At 37.0% G+C, this 21,228-nt stretch overlaps 1 long non-coding RNA gene across 1 annotated transcript; it reads left to right on the forward strand.

The window, feature by feature from the left end:
• The first annotated feature begins 1,078 nt into the window (after positions 1-1,078).
• Positions 1,079-15,438, forward strand: LOC306670947. The gene is made up of 3 exons (XR_013766543.1): positions 1,079-4,568; positions 8,530-12,672; positions 12,706-15,438. It is a non-coding gene; the product is annotated as an uncharacterized lncRNA (long non-coding RNA).
• The last annotated feature ends 5,790 nt before the right edge of the window (positions 15,439-21,228 follow it).

Here is a 21,228-nt window from a genome sequence, read left to right on the forward strand (position 1 = left end):
GATTTTTGGTGTTTGTTTGACATGCAACACTATCAGCATGAAGCAGGGTAAAACCTTCCAGATTCCTTACCAGAGCTGCAGCTAGAATCAGGTTAAAAAGATGTGAAAGTACACAAGAGAGATTTTATAAGCCTGCGTAGTACACAGGTAGACCTGCCTAAATTGGTTTCCTCCCTTCTTGCTTTAATCATAATATATTGTCCAGAACAAAGTTGAAAGAAGGGTTAAATAGGAAGGTTCAACATACTGGAGGTCATATATTTATACCAGTTTTAACCTCAAGTTTATAAGAAAGTGACAGTGAAACTTAGAAAATTGAAAATGATTCTACTTGAAAACCTTGACCATTGAGAAAAGATATATTAGATACTGTCTAAACTCATGTAATATTAGAAATAATCATGAATCATTTAGAGAAAAATGAAGAAATAAATTAACCATGTCTTGTGTCTCCATGAGCTTCAATGTCATTAACTTATCACAAGATAATATTTTCTAAAGTTATCCAGCACTGATATCACAAAGCTTACAACTATTGAACAGAAACTGGCAGGGACATAAGAAGAAAAATAATTGGGATCACATAAAGGGTTGGCATTAGCATTGGCTGGATTCTGGGAAAACTGTGTTATTTCACCTGTGAGGATCATCTTATCAGAAATAATGATGTCACCATTATCCTTTTATTTATTTGGTCTGGAATTTCCATTAATAGGGTAAAGTTTTTGAGTCATTCAACTCAGTATGTGTTGAGCTCCTATTTATTAGCACTTTAAACATATAAATAAAACATACAATATTATATCCAAAAACATGAGAATTTCTGTTTTTTTAAGGTACACTCCAGAATATTTATTACTAACACTGACCATAGGTTGGATCACAAGTCTCAACAAATTTCAAAAGATTGAAATCGTATTTAGTATGAATTAAACCAGAAGTTAATTATATAACTATTCAACTTGCTTTATGTGTGTTGTGGGGGGTGCTCTTTTTAGTCAGGACAATTAGCCCTACCATTATTATGTGTAACTTTTCAGGGATCTTTGGTGAATCCCTGGAGTTCTCAGTGAGGACTCTCCACTATTACTAGATAGAAATTAAATGTTTCCTAGTAACAAAAAAATTCCCAAATGCCTGTAAGTTAAGGAGTATGCACCTGATGACCAATGGGTCAAACAATAAATCACACCAGAATTTTGAAAATATTTCAAAATGAATTCTAATGAAAAAACAGAATCAAAACTTACCAAATGCTATGAAAGCACATGTTTACAGGGAATTATAGCTCTAAATACACATATTAGAAATTGTACAAAAATCTTGGCTATTGCTGTTTCAAGAAACCAGAGGGGGGGGGAAATGGAGCAACATTTCAGACATTGGGCACCTGGTGGCAAAGGATTGATCCCTGAGAGAGGGACACAAGGCAAAACCTATAGTGGCCTTGCCTTTCTGCAGGTGAGCACTCTGGATCAATGCAGGAGGAGGAACATAAGCAAAGCAGTCTTGCTGAGCTAAAGAGAAAAAGACGGGTTGAGACTGGCATGGCTTGAATATTCAGGGTAGAATGTCAGTGAGGTGGAAGGTCTGCAGAGAAAAAAATGAAAGAAATAGAGATTTCTTTGTGCCAATTGCTGAATGCTAAGCCTAACAATACTCAAAAGTTAGTTTGAAATTAGGAAACATTTAATTTCTCTATAGCTATAGTGGAGAATCCTCACTGAGAACTCCAGGGATTCACCAAAGACCCTGAAAGGTTACACAAAATATTCGTAGGGCTAACTGTCCTGTCCTGACTAAAAACTGTACCTACACACACAGCCACCAAAAAAAGAAGAAAAAAAAAAAAAAAGCAAGTTGAATAGTATAAAACTGATCCTCAAGTAATTACCTGACAGAAAAAAATGCAAATTTGTTAGTTCTAGTCCTCTAAGAAGCACATATAAAGGTAGGATTTGATTTGTAAGAGATTTATTTGGGGAAATGCTTATAAGGCTTGAAATGAAGGATCTTTAGAGTACATAACCTGTCTGACCTGAGTGAAGGTGTGAAGTTTAACTTTATGTGAGTCAGCTTCACTGGGCCATAGAATGCCCAGACATCTGGTTAAACATTATTTCTGGGTGTGCCCATGAGGGTGTTTCTGGAAGAGAATGGTATTTGGATGCACCGAGTAAACAGACTGATCCCCGGCATGGGTGGGCATCATCCCCTTTGCTGAGGACCTGAATAAAATAAAAAGATGGAGAAACATTTTTTTCTTTGCCTGGCTATTAAGGTGGAACTCCATCTTCTGCTCTTGGACTGGGACTGACAGCCTCAGTGTTCTTGGCTCCCAGGTCTTCAGATGGCAGATCATAGGACTTAGCCTCCATAATTGCAAGAACCAATTCTTTATCATAACTATCTAGACGGATAGGTGAATGAATGGGTAGGTGCATGGATGGATAGATAGAGACAGACAATTTGTTTCTCTGGAGAACACTGACTAATATAGAAGAAAAGGGGAGGAAGGACAGTTGAATAGTGGGACATTATGCTGCAAAACAATTAGAGTCAAGTTTCAGGGCTAGGGATATAGCTCAGTTGATAGAGTGCCTGCCTCTCATGCAAAAGGCCCTGGATTCAATCCCCAGTACCACAAAACAAAAACAAAACAAAACAAAATGGAACTACACTATAGAATCAAGTTCCAGGTCAGCTGATGGAAAACATTGAAGCCAAAGTTTCTCACTGGAGGAACTATATTAGGAATAAGCCTACACTATTATACTTGCTTTCTCAGTAATTGTTCTGATGGTAACCTTGACAAGAACATGTCAGTGGGTTCAGAGAGCAATAGCTGGGACACTCAGTCATATAAGCTCCCCTCAGCAAGAGATCCCAAGTGGCACATTTTTATGACTCAGTTTATCCCTAATGCTATACATCTTCACTCAGCCTGGCTCCTGGGAAGATGATTAGACACCAATGTCAACTTGTACCCTAGGCCAAGTAATACTGGAAATGTTTGGATATTCTCCTTTGCCAGTGTTTAGTCACCCTAGTAAATGACAATGAGTCCATTTGGGGAAGAACTTGAGGATTTATCACTATACACACACGCACACACACACCATTTGTAACAAGGTCTTTTCCTTTTCCTTCTAGGAACCCTGCACCTCTTCCATTTGTGGATTCTTTATCTGAAAATTCCCTCAGGTTTGGGAATGGAGCAAGGAATTGTGATATTTCATTGGGGCAGTACCCTCAAACTCTTGCTTTTCCATTTTCACCTTTGGTTACACATCTTAAGTAACATCCCTGTTACTTGCCTGTTTGTTCTTCCTGAGGGGGTGTTACCTTCAATTAATCATATCACAAACATGCTGTGAGTCAAGCCCACTTAACTACCCCTCCAATTTCACCAGTTGTTAGAGTAATTACAGCCTCTTGGCTTGTGGTAGTTAAACTCCAGTCTTCGGGGCCCTGTATTACTTCAGGGCCCATTACCCCTGAATGATATTAACAAGCCCAGCTCTGTGACCATCTCATCATCAGCCCTGTATAAAAAGAAGAGCCACCACTTAATCTTAGTGATACTGGGACCCTCACACAGACATATGGTTGATGGTCTTAGTGAATTGTGTGTCTTCTGGGACCTCTCTTGGAACAAAACCTGTGGTTTTTCTAGCCTCATGTTTTCCATTCCAGGATGATCATTTCTCTCAGCCTCTTTATTCCTTCTCCTACCCTTTACCAGATCACTGTGGTCATTTAAGTGTGAACCAGCTCTGTTCTTAGGCTTCCAAGACCTACTCTATTACTGGATTTGTTCTATCCCCTGGAGTTCTTGTTAGGAGGATATCTTAGTCCATTGGTGCTGCTACAACAAAATATCTGAAACTGGGTAATTTATGAAGAACAGAAATTGATTTCTCCCATTTCAGGAGGATAGAAATTCAAGGTCAAAGTACCAGTGTTTAGAGAGGACAAACACTGTTTTCACACGGAGAAAGATTAGAAGAGCAAAGGGGCCTTAGCTAGCTCCCTGTAGCTCTTTGAATGGTCATGATTCCCATTCATGAGGGTTTCTCCCTTATGGTTTAATCACCTCCTAAACACACCACTTCTTATTACTATCACATTGGAAATTGAGTTTTGACAGTGAATTTTGGGGGACATTCAAGGCTACTGCAGATTTGATAAATACTATGTCCTGATAAAGTTCCCCTAAATAAATAAATTCTTGGTTTTCTAGTCTTATGTTCTGGCCCCTTAGATAAAGAAAAGTTAAAATTCTTTACCAGTAATATTTCCCTGGCTCTTACAGAAACAGGCCATTCCTTGCAGCTCCTTCAGCAAGTTATCTTTTTCTTCCCTTGTTACGCCCTGCACTTCTCCACCAACTTCATGCTGAGTTTAACTGTAGTCATCTTCCTAGCAACTAGGAAAGAAGATAGAGGCATCTCAGGAGTACACACCCACCTATTGCCTTGCTGAAAGGGGCCTTTCTGGCATCTTCCATGAGAGAAAGAGCATATAACATTCCACAAAGTGCTATCCAGACACATATGACTTCATTGGTAAGCTCTTCCAACATTTAAGAAGGAAAATTACCAAGCTTACTGATTTTTCAACCTAATACAAAAATATAAACATTTCTCAGCTTATTATAGAAGACAAGCATAACTTGGATACTGAAGTCTGACAGACACATTGCAAAAAAGAAAATTATAGATGAAGCCAACGCATAAGAATTGGCAAATCAGACTCAAAGACTCAAAAGAATAAGGGATTTTATTCATTATAAGGTTATACTGATCTTAAGATTACATAAATCATGGAGCACGGGCAAAGCAGACAGAGGTCTTTAACAGTGTCATGAACTCCAAGGTCCTTCCTTCTTGCATTGGATGAACTTTCTGGCCAAAATGTAATGATATGAGCCTCATCACCTTCCATAACATACAGCATGTTAAGTTAGGATGCTTCTCTTTCTTATCTCCAGGTATTAATGTAACATAATATTTTCCTGAGAGCCATGCTCTATAATTTCATAGGTCCTGGTTTTATTTTTCGTAATCAGCCCTACATCTGGGATATCCTGTGAAAACACTTTACCGATAAAATTCTACCTCCTAGGAACTAATATTACCTTATTAGCATGAAGTCTGTTATCAATATGCATACAAGAAGATCCACCTAGATTGCCTGCTTTTTTTCTTTCCTGAAACATCCTCCAAGATGTCTCTAAGAAAGAAAGTAATCAGAGGCTAGCTGCTTGACTCTTTTCTTCTCAGAAGGCAGTAAAGATCACAAATCTAGATGCTCAGATACTATTGTCAAATGAAATCTGCAATAATGAGGCTAATACATCAGGAAGTTGGCTTAATGTTTGAAAATTAATTCACATATAACAGAATAAATAAGAAAAAGCATATAGTAACATCAGTAGATGCAGAAAAAACCAATAAGTCAACAATCACTAACAATACAAATAATTATCAGCAAACTAGAAACAGAAGGGAAACTTTCTAACCTGATAAGGTTAATAACCTATTCAAAACCTACAGATAGCTGGGCACAGAGGCATGTGCCTGTAATCTTAGCAACATGGAAGGCTAAGGCAGGAGACTTACAAGTTTGAAGCTAGCCTGGACAATTTAGCAATACCATGTCTCAAAATAAAAAGACCTTGGGGTATGACTCAGTGGTAAAGCACCCTGAATGCACTCCCAATATCACAAGGAAAACAAAAAAGATAAAATAAGGAATCTTCCCCCTGCCCTGCAATACTGAGATTAAGACAAGTAGTTCACTCTCATCACCTCAGTTCAGAATTTCAATAGATACCCTAGCCAAGACAATGAAGAAGTAGGATAAGAGATAAAGCAGGAATAAATAAATATTGAGAAAGAAAGAATGAAATTGTGTCACTGACCGCACGATTATGAATGTAGAAACTGAAATATTCTACAAACCTTAAGAATGACTGTAAATTTAGCAAGGTCAAAATATCAAATCATTGAACATCCTTACATTGGATCAATTGAACAAATTGAAATATTTAAAATTTGCAATAGCATCAAAAGCAGCAAATACCTAAGAGTAAACCTATTGTAAGATTACATTTTTTCTACACCAAAAACCAGAAAATGTTACTGAGACATTAAAGAAGATTTAAATAAATAGAAGTACAAACAATGTAATGGATAGAAGACTCAATATTTCAAGATCAATGTCTTGAATTTACAGTTTACTCTGTATTTATAGACAGAGTCAATGTAATCCCAATCAAAATCCCAGGAGACATCTTTTTAGGAAATTTATAAACTCAATATAAAATGTATTTGGAAATAGAACCTACAATAGCCATGCCAGTCTTGGATAAGAACAAGGACTTACTAACACAAGATATCAAGGCAACCACATAGCTACATAAATTGAAACCATGTAATATTGGTACAATGATATAATAATAGACTAATGGAATAAAATAGAGGAATAAAGGTATTTTTCTCTAGAGGCAAATGCTTTGTTCCTTACTTCAGTACCTATCCCCTGCCCAACCTCACACTCCCACACAAACTAAACTGTAAGCAAAATGTCTTGGGAAAGAGAAACCACAGAAGAGCCACTGAAAGAAACATGCAAAAGAAAAGTTAAATTGTTGACTTTTTAGCTTCAAGGACCAAAATCATGACATTCAAATTCAGGGATGGAAGAATATTTGGCTAGCGGATTTTCTCCAGGACCTACTCCTCCAAACCACTCAGAAGAGGAAAAAAGAAAAGGAAATCTCAGCACTAAGTGAGAAAAATATAAATCACAGATGGAAAGAAAATAGTAGAGTTGATTACTGGTAAAAGTTCCTGAAGAGGAGTTCAATATTCAAAAATAGAATGTAAAAGAAACCCCAGAAAAAATGTTCATTATCTAAAAATGGAGAGACTCATGCCCTAGCTCCTGATTAGAGAAAGTTGGCCTTAACAGTGTGGCAGTGGTTACTGAGGTAGAAACATTTGCACTGAGTGCCCAGGCACATGGATCCTACTGCCTCTTAATCACTGTGGAGCAGGAAATCAAGAAAATGTTTTTCTTGGTATAGATAAGAACATAAAGAAATTATCCTAACAGCTGATAGACGCAAGACACTCTTGGCAGAGATGCAGTGTGAACCCTTTGCAGGAGTCCTGTAATGCATCAGATGCCAGCATGGAGGGAGATATCAGTGAATACCAAAAAGGACCCTGTTCATCTCAGTGCCAACCATTAATAGATGCCATCCAAGAATCAGATGCCATAATGTCACCTCATCCCCTGGAGCTTAGGTGCAATCCTGGGTAAAAGAGAAGAACTATGTTCTGACTGTTTATCTTCCCACCTCCACTAAATTCATATGTTGAAATTCTGACCCCCAAGGTAACAGTATTAAAAGGTGAGCCCTTTTGGAGGTGAATGAGATTTGTGTAGTTACAAAAGAAACCTAAGGTGGTGCATTCACCCCTTCACCATGGGAGAACACAGTGAAAAACTGTTGTTCATGAACAATTAAGTGAGCTTGCAGACACAGAATCTGCCAGCATTTTGATCTAGATTTCCCAGGCTCCAGAAGTATGAGAAATAAATTTCTGTTATTTACAACCTATCCAGTATACAGATTTTGTTACAATAGTCCCAACAAACTAAGATGAAGAGAAAATATTGTTTTAACTTATTTTAAAATTTAATGACTACATTTATCTGGAAAATATCTGAAGTTAAGGATTTGGGAGTGTGTGTATATGTTTGCCACTAGACAGAATGAAAACTTAAGAAATAAATTCAGTTATGGAAAAATAAAGCCAGTTTTCCTACACCTGAATATTTGACTTGCAGGTCCATTACTTATATGGCAACACCAAAGTTTCAGGCAGAACTGATAGCTGTTGAAGGGCAGGTGAACCTGGAGCAAGCCATCTATTTGCAGTTCTTTTTACACAGCCTTTGAGGTGCTGTACAGTTACAGTGATGTTTATCAAGTTATGTTCTATGGAATATTAGTTCATAGGATATGAGTCGATGTTAAAAGAGAAACAAAATTGGAAAGTTTCTTCAGTGCCAGATTCTCATTTATTCACTTGCGAATGTTCCGTGCTCCTCTCCCAAGGCGATGTTGTGATCTGTCCCATGTGGTAACATTATGAAGCCCAGAACCCCCTTCAAAGAGGGACTTGCTCCCCGTTTGCTAGGTGAACTGTTAGCAAGCAAAGTACAGCTGCCAGGCCTTTTCCATGATTACCTCAGCTGTGGAGAACCACTTTATCTAAGGTCACACTCCTTGGTGAGGTGGTCCATATCCAGTGATTGATCCCTGAAGGAATACAAAGTTGTTTTCTTGCTCAGTGTTTTCCTCTGAAGGACCTTCCAACCTCAGAGCTTCCTGTGGTGTGCGCCATGGTTGTTGGACCTGCATTACAACCTAGCTTCTCACTCCACCAAATCCTGCCTCTTCTCTTGCCTGCAAATGTTTATTCAAAGGGTACTTTTTTTTTTCTCTTTCAGAACTGCAGATTGAACCCAGGACTTTGTACATGTTAGACAAGGACTCTGCCACTGAACTATACCCCCAGCCCTAAAAGGCACTTTTAATAAACATCCAGCAGGTTAAAGTATATCTCAGAGTCTCAATCTGAGAGCCCCCATTTCCTGATGCTGTTTGCCAATAAAAGCCTTTTTTCACTGAGTACGGAACAAGCACAGGGTTTAAGAAACACATTCTGGCTGCCAGAAAGTGCAGATATGAGTGAGAACTGGGTTAAGTCCTTGTGTGGGGAATGGGGTCAGGGGAGTCTGAGCCTTGAATCTCTGCCCATGAATTCCTTTGAAATTTGAAACCAGCCCAGTTTTGAGATGTGACTCCCCAGTGCTCTTAGTACCCATTACCTATTGAGGTAGATTGAGAGGAACTAAATATGATCTGTGCAAACAAATTCACTTTTCTCTGAAAAAAAAAATTTTAATCTCTAAGGTGATCAGTGGTTGTTGGATGAAATGCATTCTTTTCTAACAAATAAAAATGTTTTGCATTTCACGGCTGCCTTTTGAAATGTAGTAGAAAAAGAAAAGGGAAAGTATGACGAAAGCCTTTGAAAATCTGTTTCCAAGAAATAGAAACTGTGCAGTAGGAATCCCACAAAACTAAAAAAAATCCTCAAAACTGGGAGACCTGTCCAAAATAGTCCAGTGGATTATAATACACTTAACTTTACAAAAATATTTGCACTTGGCAAGCCAATAGCAACTAATCATTTCAAGATGTGACTCCTACTACAAAATATAAAAAAAAAAAAAAAACTGGATTGAATATTTTTTACAAGTCTTTGAAATAACCACATTTGTATTTTGATGTTGCAATGAAACAAGGAGCTGGCTTGAAAGACTAACACCTAAATGATCAGAGACAATGAACTATCAGACTGCATGATCAGCACAGAACGATTTCCAAATAAGATGAGATGCATGCAGCCTCTACAAATTTGGCTTGGGGAGGAGTTGGCTTCAGCTCACTTGAATAAGCTACTGTCTATGGCTCACAAGGGTCCCGTTCTTAATGAGGTGGTGCATAGCAGCAACACACTGTGAATCCAAATAGCAGATGGCAACACTGTGGAGTAGGCTGGCAGTCTGATGTCTAGCCACCAACTGGCAGCAATCATTATTAAACTGATTCATGTGCCCAGGGAAAATCTTCATAAGAGTCTCAGCAAATGCAAGCAGCAAGAAGCAAATGATCTGCTATTCCTATCTACTTGGATACTACTATATTTTTTAAAATATGATTCCCCAAGGCCATCTATATGAAGAAATGGTATGATATGTGAACTGGAAGTCCCATTCCTTTACAATATACTCATATAACTTGAAACATTATAGCTGTGACTTCTCTATCTAGTGAATAGCTTTTATTTGAAGGAAATAAGCCTCACAACATTTACCCTATGGACTTGTGGCAAATATTCAATGAGAGGCAAGCACTCCCAGATTCTTTAAATAAAGGTTCGGTGTAAATGTTCTCATGGATCTAATAACTGAACATATACTGCCTGAATATAATGAAGCAGTGACCTAAATTGTTCATGGTCCATCCACCTGAGGCAGGTAATTCGTCCCTGGGTGAAAAGCTTGTTATAATCACACTTGGTTAGAAAAGCAGATTAAAAGAACCACTAACTTTAGAAAACTGTTCTTATATAGGAACCTTTCCATGAGAAAAGAAATCTTGAAGGTATCCATTTTATAAGTTCCATCTTTACAAATCAAAAATGCTAAGTAAATAGGATTATTTCTTTTCAAATGTTGAAAAGATTTGTTATTTGTAACCAATAAATTCGATTTCTGTGTCTCAATATATTAATTAAGAAACCTTAAGGTAAAGCTTATTCATTTACTTACAAATTACTTGCACTTAAATGTTTTAAAAAAAAAAATCCTAGCTGTTCTCTAAGTAAGCATTAGATTTCTTCCTAAAAGATACTAGGCTTGTGTGATGTGCTTATAATAAAAAGGAGAAAACACCATAGACAAATGTCAAACGTTCCATGTATTTAAATCACCAATTTTACCATATATTCTTTAAAAGATAATTTTTTAAATGGAAGCATAATTTAAAACCTCCTTTCAAAGAAGTCTTAAAATCACTATGAATGGATTCTCTTTGACTTCAGCTGTTTGACACACCAGTCCAGGCTGAAGCATCATTTACAACTTCTAGAGAGAGTGCTTGTGTCCTTGTTTCAAATATGAGAGTGATTCTCTTCCAAAGTTAGCCACCTTCGCCCTGACAATAAAGCTGAAAAGCAAACTCACACATCGTCACTCAAATCTCTTCAATAGTCTCCCCAAACAAGAAATTAGAAGCCAGAACTCATCATACACTTTAACTTTTGAGACCAAGAAAACAAATCAACAAGAGATCTACTTGTTGCTTGTCTCCTGGTTACACAAGAAATAAATTAAACCAATGTCAGAAGATAAGATATCCATATCTTATTTTGCATGGGAAATTAAGTGTCATGTGTTAAAAAGAAATCTGAAAATGGTGGCACATGAACTCTTTAAAAGGCTTGAAGCTCTTAAAATATTCAACAATCTATGAGACCACTAATATCTGTGTTTTATGAAAAACTAAATATTGGTAAAATAGGCAGGATGATAAACATTTGTCCTGCATATGAATATTAAGCTGTACTCAGTGGTAGGTATAAAAGAAAACCAGCCATGGGCAGGCTAGTTCAAAGGACATACTTCCAAGTATTCTGATGCAATGATCAAGACTTGAAGGTAAATAGTTACAGTGATAGCAGTACTACAGATGCTCAGTTTGAGTCAGTCAGCCACACAACCAGGAGGTGATTATTATTTTTGACAACAGAATTCTAGTGATCATGAGCTAGGGATGCTGGAAGTTCATTCTTGAAAATTTATTTGAACCAAATATTTGTTTTCTCTGCTCCCACCCGTCACAAAAAGTCACCAGTAATGTCCATCTCGTAAAACCAAAGTCTCATTCTCAGGTCATCATTTGCTCTGACTCTCAGAGACATTTAATCGATTGGTCACCTCCACCATTATGAAATACTTCCTCAGACAGGTTTCTAAGAAAGTAGCATACGTTCCTGGCTTCCTCCTCCCATACTGGATATCTCTCTCATAGCTCCTCATCAAAATCCTAACCTTTTGACATCTGAATACTCATGTTCTGCTGGGTATGCTTTGATATCTTAGTCAACTTAGACAATGTGCTATATAACACTGCACGTGTCCAATAACTACACAATGTTAGTACACAGTGGACACTCAAATATTTATTGAAGGAATAAATAAATGTGGGAATCACACATCAGATTGAACACGAGTATAAGTGTAATGATGATCACCTGAAGATAGTTCCTAACCTTACATCATTGAGGTAGGTATAAATATTATCATCTTCATCTTTTTGGAATAGGAAATGGAGAGTTAGACAGGTCCAGTAACTTGCTCAAGAGCATACAGCTACTGAGTGTCAGAGCTGGGACTTGTTTTGATGTCCTAGTCCTAAGGCCATGCTCTTGACTTAGTGCTGTACTCACTGATAAGTACAGGGAAAAACAAGGGTAGGAACCCTAACTCAGCTTGTACATTTTCTGGTCTTCTGCTCTAAGAACAAGGCCTTGAGGTTAATGTTATCAGTCTAACTTTCTTAAATGGTTATTTTTAGCTAAATTAAATAACAGACATACACAATACAAATTACCATACCAAAAATAATTATTAATTATTACTACTGGATAATAGTAAAAAGAAGAGCCAAAATGGAAAAATAGAAATTCTCCTTATTTGCAGAGTTTAGGTGCAGGAAAGGGACAAGAAAGAGCTAGAACATCCCTCATTTACCTAACTATGTTAACTGGGAAAATGGAAGGGAAGAGAGGCAATGTTCTATTGTTCTCATATTATAGATAATGAACACCCACTACACAGTTACAGAATTAGAAGTGCATTGATTCAGCTATGCTGTATTTTCTCTTAAAAAGAAAATCATGAGAATTTTGTGAAATAAAACTGGTGATTCTGCAGTTCATTTGTTTTGTACCTGTGTAATTTGCCTTCCATCGATCCCAGAGACATTGCAGTTAGCGTATTCACAGAATGACTAGAGATGGAGTAGTCAGGGAGATTGAGTTAATAGGGAAGGAGGGAAGAAAGCAATCTTGGAAAATATTCTTGTCTTTAAGCTATAATCAGCACAGTTAGGAATACTCTCAAATTTCACTTTCACCATTGAATTCCAGGTTTTGATATTTAGTTATTATAGAAAATGGTAATCAAGATGAACTTTAATTCTGAGATTTCACCTAAAAGTTTTACTAAGGGCACCTTCTTCCACCAATAGTAAAAAAGCCATCCCATCTCTATTGGGAGAAGCAGACTTGCCACTGCAGATACCCAGGTTTCTGGGTCATGTTTGTATCCACTTTCAGTATCACACAGGACATTTAACTTAGTTAACCAAAAGCATTTCCTAGTCAAAAAGAGTGCAGAGGGATAGCCAGTGGCTCAAGCTTTGGAATCAGATCAATATTTAAATCTCAGCTCAGTTTCTTAGCAAATAAAAGACTCAGCCTCAATCACAATATGCTCATTATTCAAATGGAGATAATCCTTGCAAGGTAGTTTTGAAGATCCTGTAACAATTTACTTAAGATGATTAGATTGCTTGGCACTAAGTCAGTTCTCTACAAAGCATGACTGTTATTATTATAAAAGTCATTGGTAACTGAGGTGGTGATAACAAAATTGGCTGTAATTTTGTTTTCATTAGTTTCCATTTACAAAAAGAGAGAACCATATATGTACAGACAGAACCTATTCTAGAGATTTAGGAATTCATCAACAATGCACCTTGTCTTAGTCTATTTTTGTGCTGCTATAACAGAACAATTGAGACTAAGTAATTTATAATGAACACAAATTTATTTCACCCAGTTCTAGAGGTTAGAAAGTTCAAGACTGAGGTGCCAGCATCTCTCAAGGGCCTTTTTACTGCATTATCACATGGTAGAAGATGAGCAAGAGAAAGCAAGAGGGGGCCAAACTTGCCCTGTTATAGCAGCATTAATCCCACCTATGAGGGTGGGGCCCTCATGCCCTAATCAGCTTTCAAAGGTCCCACAGTGTTAAAACAACAATTAAAATGTCAACATAAGCTCTAGAGAGGACAAACATTCAAACCATAGCACACCTCCAAGTTATTGTTTAACTTTATTCATCAATTGACCCAGGGAGCATTTACTAAGCACCTATTATATTCTAAATATCATGAGTTCAGCATCTAGGGAAGGTGCAAAGATAAATATATGAAGCCTTCTTTATAGCTTATAAGGATGTAAAAAATAATTTCAAGAAGAAAGTAAGCATCATTAAAGAGGTATAAATAAAATATTACAGGAATTGAGAGAAGGTGGTTCTTCTGTGTGAAAAAATCTGGGAAAGTATCATGGAAGAGGTGGCATTTGATCTGAGCCTTAAGTTAGCACAGAATTTAGACATGCAGAGACTGAGGAGGAAATAGTCAAATAGATGGATGATGCGTAAATGATGCCTTCATTTGTTCATTTCAAAACCTTCTCATTGCTTTAACCCTGGCAGATCAGCCTTTACGGTAATATGAACAATAAACATGGCGACTGAAGGGAAGGGTGGCTGGATCAGATCATGGAAGGCTTTTAAATGCTAAGGTTAAATATGAGGACTTCATTCAAGCCTTTCGAAGAGAAATTTCAAAAACACTAACACCATTTTGAAGTTAAAAATAAAATCTAAAGGTATGGCTGTAAATACAAACTGACTCAGAGAACATGCATGTTGTTAAGACTAAATGAATGCCTAAAGTTCTTTCTAGTGTTTGGAATGATCAGAAAGAAGTAAGTCTGGGACTAGGGACATGATGGGAGGTTATTTCAATAGGTCTGAAGTGGGGTGATGAAAGCCTTCCTTGAGGAAGAGAAAGACAAGTGAGGTGCCGTGGTGATGCTCCAGGACTCTTCATGCATGTGTTCTACCTCCCACAAAGACAGGTTGAAAAAATTAAAAGGATTTAATCCACATCCCTGTCCATATTTGTACTTAAAGAGGTGTAGACATTTCAGTCTTAAAATTATAACTGGAATAAAATGGCAAAGTGATTGAAAACACAGTTAATCTGGCAGATTCTCATGCAAGCCAAAAATGTATGTGAAGAGTCTCCTAAACTGTGTATTCTTTTCCATTTCACTATCCTGTCTGTCTGCCTCTGGATTGCCTGGGTCTTCCCCCAGGATTTTTAGTTAACTCCTCTCCTAAACTTTAAATCAGCTGACAAATACTGAATTCCTTTCACAGCTGCAACCAGCAAGGCATATCCTTCTAACTGGCAATCTGGCCTGTTTTGGGGTGATGACACTTTTCTAAAGAAAGTAATATTAGCTCTATAAGAAATAGCTCTATGTGTATCTTTTCACTATAAAGATATCCACTGACTACATAACAATATTCAAGGAACACATGAAAGCTTGCAGAATAAGTAAACAGCCAAAAGGGCAGCAAGACAAGACAAATGTTTCCTAATAAAAACATGGAATACACTTCATTACCTGTGAGATACAGAAGTTTTTTTCTATGAGATCTCTAAGGTTCAAAAAAATACCATGAGAGATATGCTCGCACATAACTATAGATAATATAAAGAGAGATATAAACACCAGATTCATCATATTTACATTCCCCCAAAGCCTTATCATTTCCACCCTACCCTGACTTGACTCCATTATTCATTCGGTTATTAAAATCAGAAACCTAGGAAGCACACTGAATTTATCTATTCCCTTAATCTCCCATACCTAATTAATAAAATTTTTCTGGATACATTCTACCTGTTAAATTTCTCTTGCAGTTACCTAATGTTACCCAATTTTGTGTGTGTGTGTGTGTGTGTGCGTGTGTGTTTTATTTCCTCCCCTTCTGGTGCAGGATAAAATGCAAACTCCATCTCATGGCATAAAGGCCCATTAGTCACAGACACATTACAGCCTTCTGTCCCTCCTCCTCCTGCTTCCCCACGCTTGCTGTTCCCTCTGCTTGGAATGGATCCACTGTGGATGAACTCCCAACAAGAAGGCTCAGGGATCATATCCTCCAGGAAGCCTGCAGGACTCCTGCTGCTATACATACTTTTTTTTTTTTTTGCACGGGGGGATTGAACCCAGGGACACTTTACCACTGAGCCACATCCCCACTCTCTTTTATATTTTATTTTGAGACAGGGTCTTGCTAAGTTACTTAGGGTCTCATTAAGTTGCCAAGGCTGGCTTTGAACTTTCAATCCTCTTCCTGCCTCAGGCTCCTGAGTCGCTGGGATTACAAGTGTGCACCACTGTGCCCAGCTACTCATATTGCACTTACTCTTTACTCCAAATAGTTTCTATAACTTACTGGACTCTGCCAGTAGGCTTAATAATGTTGTTGGATTTAGAGACATTGCCTCATCTATCACAGAGTGAGAATCAAAATCATCTACCACACACACAGTTTATTGTCAATATTAACATAATTTACCATTTAACTGTCTCATTAGCTAATTAGAATTGTCATGAATTTACTATTCAGGTAGCTCCTGCTCAGGAAAATTACACTGCAAATGATAATATTATCCATCCCAGGAAATTCAGTGGAAACTATTACCCAACAGTTCATATCCTAAGACTGTAAACAATAAATGTAGATTTAAAAAATACGTTTAAATATAGTACAATGATAATAATAGTGGTGTGATCACAAATGAAAGAGATTTATTACTGATTAAAATATACAAATTAATTAGGGTACGTTCTTTTTCTACAGTCTGACAATTCTTTACACTACTAAATGAAAAGGCAATACTTAGATAACAAGTTGGAGGAAATCTCATTTTCTGAGCTCTATAAAGAAACATTTTGCAAGTAATCTTTTATCAAAATAAAGGTCTCAGACATTCAATTCCTATATTTGAGTCTATGCGACTACTGATGACATAAGAATTGATTAATGGTGAATTTGGGTATATTGAAATGTTTTAGAACAAGAAATAATCACATATATACTAATTTGTTTAAAAATGTTAGTTTTGTCAAAAGATAAAAATGACAACAAATTTAGTTCAAATATTGTAATTGGCTTTATCTGCAACTTTAGAATCAAGCAGCACTTCATTCCTTAAACTGGAATGAGAGTTCAACAGAGCTGAGCAGAAACAGGTTGTTTTTATAGACAAAAGTGCTACAGAAAGCAGAAACAAGGAACAAAAAGTGGATTGATTGTTTCAAAGTCATTATCCTCTTAAGGTGTAGGCAAGGAGACAGAGCATTAGAAAAATAACTGATTTGTTCACTTCAGGTTTGTTTGTTTGTTTGTTTGTTTGTTTTTGTCTAAGTATTAAAGCAGAAGAAACTTCTATCACACCACTTGAACTGACCTTTTTGGGAAATTTAGCTATTATGTCTCTCTCCTGATTTCTCAGTTCAGATAACAATTCAGCCTCAGTTTGGAAATACGGATCGTTGGTTTGGATGACTTTACTTTGATTTTCAGTCTCGTCTGTTGGGGCTCTGCAGGAGCTTAGTCTGAAGCAATGGCCTCCAGTGACTTTCATTTAACAGTATTTATCAGGCTTTCATTCTCCATCTCCTTCTCTCCTTTTCCTCAATTCATTTTACCCAATCGCTCTCGTCCTTTTCCTGCCTTTATGAATTTTTCTTTCTGCCTGGAGAAATCACAAATTGCCAGTTGGAACTACCACCTGTTGTTTTTAGCTCCTTCCTCTGGTTGTTCTCTGTACCTTCCAGTTTTCCCTGACGCTTACAGTGCTCTGAAAACAGTACTTACCCATGATGCTTCTCTCACACTCAACTTCATCCCTTGAAAAATGGCTGACTCCAGACTGGAAGGAAAAATACACAACATAGGTCTGCACTATCCTGTCACACATCTAATAATAAAGGAACCAAGAACAGCCCGGGTCATTAACTCAGAAACTGACATAAAGAAGCTCCCAGTGGTCAACAATAAGAGAATTTTATTAATACCTACAATGGACTGAAGCACAACAAATATGTTTAGATCCATGAGTTCCTAATTATACTAAAATTAATACTGGTCAACATTACGGGAGGCTAGGGAATCATTTTATTATTTAAAAAAAAACATGATTTCAAAAATAATCATGCATTTACATGAACTCTACCACCAGAGCACCAAATATTAGATGTCAGGAAATTTCTTTTTATAAAAACGTTCTAAGCAATCTCCAATCTTGGCCTTGCATGATAAAGTAACTGGCATTGAACTAATCCTGCTGCCAAAAACAACTATAAAACCTGGATAACATATATAAATCAACTGGTTGAAGTCATTGGCAAGAAACCAGTACAGACAGGACTTTCTCAGTCCCTGAGAGAAGTGAAGCACATATGGTGAGCTCTACATTCATACTATGGCTTTTTCTGAGGACATTTTTCAAATTATGATGAAGGGGAATATAGCTCAAACTAGAAGTGACAGTCTTATTGGTCTGAGGAAAAAAAGGTCTGAGTTGAGGGCTGCCAAAGTGGTTTGGAACTGAGCCTCAAAATCTCAGACAGGAAAGGAATTGAAGAAGGATACAAAAGCTACATTCAAATTTCCCTCAACTCATATTAATGTCTCATGGTGTTAAGGTATAAGATAACACTACCACAAATAGTGGCAGGTAGGTAAACGGAATTAAACTGCTGAGGGCTTTTATATTAGACTATAACTGGTAGTTACTAATCTAAGATAGATTGCAATGGGATATAGATGTACAGATTATAATTAAATGGAAAGCACAAAAATAATGATTTTTAAATAGGCAACTAAAAAGCCAATACTGGGAAAATAGAGTAATAACTAGTACCCAATTAATCTAAAGTAATTAAAGAATGGAAAAATTAAGGATCAAGAACAGATAGGAGACATGGAGAACAAATAGTACGTTGACAGACTTAAAACCCAACTATATGAAGTTAAGTGAAATGTAAGTGGATTAAAGACTTCAATTAAAAGTCAAACAAAAATGTGCTAAGATCCAACCATATGCTCTTCATAAGAGATGTGTTTTAAACATAAAGACACAGGAAAAAGGTAAAAGGAATGGGAAAGTAGATAAATATGTAAAAGTTAGTATTAGCTTGAATACCAACCAAAGTAGACTTAAAGGTAAGTATAACTAGAACTAGATAGATATTCCAAAATGATAAAAGAATCCACTGTATAGGAAGATAAAACTTAGAATCACCTAATATACAAAGGTAAAGGAAACATATCCACAATCATAGTCAGAAATGTTACAATAGCTGACAGAAAAAGCAGACAAAAAAATAAAAACATAAGAATACAGAAAATTTAAATGACACTATAAACCACCCTAACCTAATTGATAGATGAATAACATTAGAGCTAACAACTGCAGAGCACACTTTCTTTTTCAAACACATGTAGACATTTACAAAAATAGACAAAAGCAAATCTTAACAAGTTTCAAAAAGTTAAAATCATAGAGGATATTTTGTGACCAGGGTGGGATTAAACTAAAGGCAAGTGACATAAATATAATTAGAAAAAAAATCTTTAATGTTTAGAAATCAAGCAATATACTTCTAAGTAACTTATGAGTAAAGGAAATACAAGTTTTCCTACAAATTGCATTCATAAGTTAATTTTCTTTTGAATTACCCACTTCATAGAACAGCTTTTGGAAGAAGTTTATGGGTGTGCTCCATTTCTTCAGTCTAAAATAGACTTTTTCCAACGACATTTCCAGCAACTACTAGACTTATATTTGTAAAGAACTTTGAACTATCTAAGACTTTTCTCTATTTGCTGCCCAACACATTAGCATGCCACAGCATTAACATACTAGCTGAAAACTTCCAAATCAGAGCTAAAAAAAAAAAAAAAAAACTTGATTTCTCATAGCACCACAGTCAGCATGAACTTCTAATTTGCATTGATTCTCCTGCCTCCCAATAGCCCCAGGGATGATTTGGAGCATCTCAGGTGATCATAACTCACTAAGGTGACCACTTCTCCCATTTGCCAAAACTAAAGCATTTCCTGAAAGTCAGTATTTTCTGTGCTATAATCATGACAGCCTCAGGCAAATTAGAACACCCTGGTAATCCTGTGCACACGGTTTAGATGGTAGGTGAGAAACTCCAAATTTGGGAAACATAAGACTTTTAAAGGAGTCTGCCAGAAAAACTGCCTACCCTTTGTCCTGGAAAGAGACATTATCTTTATTACCCTGGACAGCAAACAAATCTGCCCTTTACCTTGGATGGAGACCTTACCTTTATCTTCCAATGCAGTTTACCATGTAAACATGCTTGAAAAGATATTCCAGAACAAAAGCTGTCAATGTGTCTGTTCAGAAGATGTGCAGAAACATAAGAGATCTGTGGAGAATTACCTCCCAACAATACTTATATAAAATTACAGTACAATTATAGTACAATCATCCCTTTATTAATCTGTATTCTGGCTTTGAAGAGGAAAATCTCATGTTTTTTCACATTTTAACCAAGTTTCTCTTGTTAAAAATCCAGTATAAAATGTTTGCTCACTACTTTTTAGTAGGAAGTTTGTATAAAGCCTCCTAATTATACTGAAAGAGAGAACCTGTTTTAGTCAGTTTTTTCACTGCTGTGACTAAAGGACCCAACCAGAACAACTGTAGAGGAGGAAAAGTTTATTTGGGGTTCACAGTTTCAGAGGTCTCGATCCATAGACAGCAGTCTTCATTCCTTGGGGCTCAAGGTGAGGTAATACAACATGGTGGAAGAGTATGGTGGAGGGAAGCAGCTCACATGATGATCAAGAAGCAGAGAGGAGATCTCCACGTGCCAGATACAAATATATATACCCCTAAGCCATGCCCCCAATGCCCCACCTCCTCCAGCCTCACTTCACCTGCCTTCAATTATCACTCAATTAATCCTTTAGGTGATTGGGTTAAGGCTGTCATGACCCAATCATTTTTCCTCTAAACTTTCTTGCATTGTCTCACACATGAGCTTTTGGGGGACCCCTCACATCCAAATCACAACATAACCTATCTCTAAAGAACAAGTTGCTATTTTATCTCAGTAAAGAAGACTTAATAATCAAGAGATATTTGTTTCTACTGTCTTGATCATCCAAGAATATACTTACTAAATCCTTCACTTGTATTTATCAAAAGAGGTTAGGGTCCCTGAATTTAGGGGTGGGGAGGAGGGAATCAGAAACAAGACAAAAGGAAATCGTGTTCTTGGTGGATGAAGCAGATACTAGATACTAAATGGGACCTTAGGGAAATGTGAGCAATCAATTTCCCAGAATTTCATCAGCCTGAATATTCTAGTGGCTCATATTAACTGTAATAATCCAAATATCACTGTTTCCCCCACTCCACCCAGGAGCCTTTCTAGGAGTACTGGAAGACGTTTCACAAATAACTCTCCAAGTCTGTTCTTACTGTGCGCCACCACTTACCTCTGGGTACCCACTAGAACAGCGGACCTCCCACAACACCTAAGACCTGATCCCCAAAATACAAAGCCTCCTCATATTGTGTGACTGCATTAGCTTTCTATTGGGGCACAACAAATTAACACAAATTATCTCACACTTCTGTAGGTAAAAGTTTGG

The sequence above is a fragment of the Sciurus vulgaris genome (genome assembly GCF_902686455.1).
Source record: "Sciurus vulgaris genome assembly, chromosome: 10".
In the NCBI taxonomy this organism is placed as follows: Eukaryota; Metazoa; Chordata; class Mammalia; order Rodentia; family Sciuridae; genus Sciurus; species Sciurus vulgaris.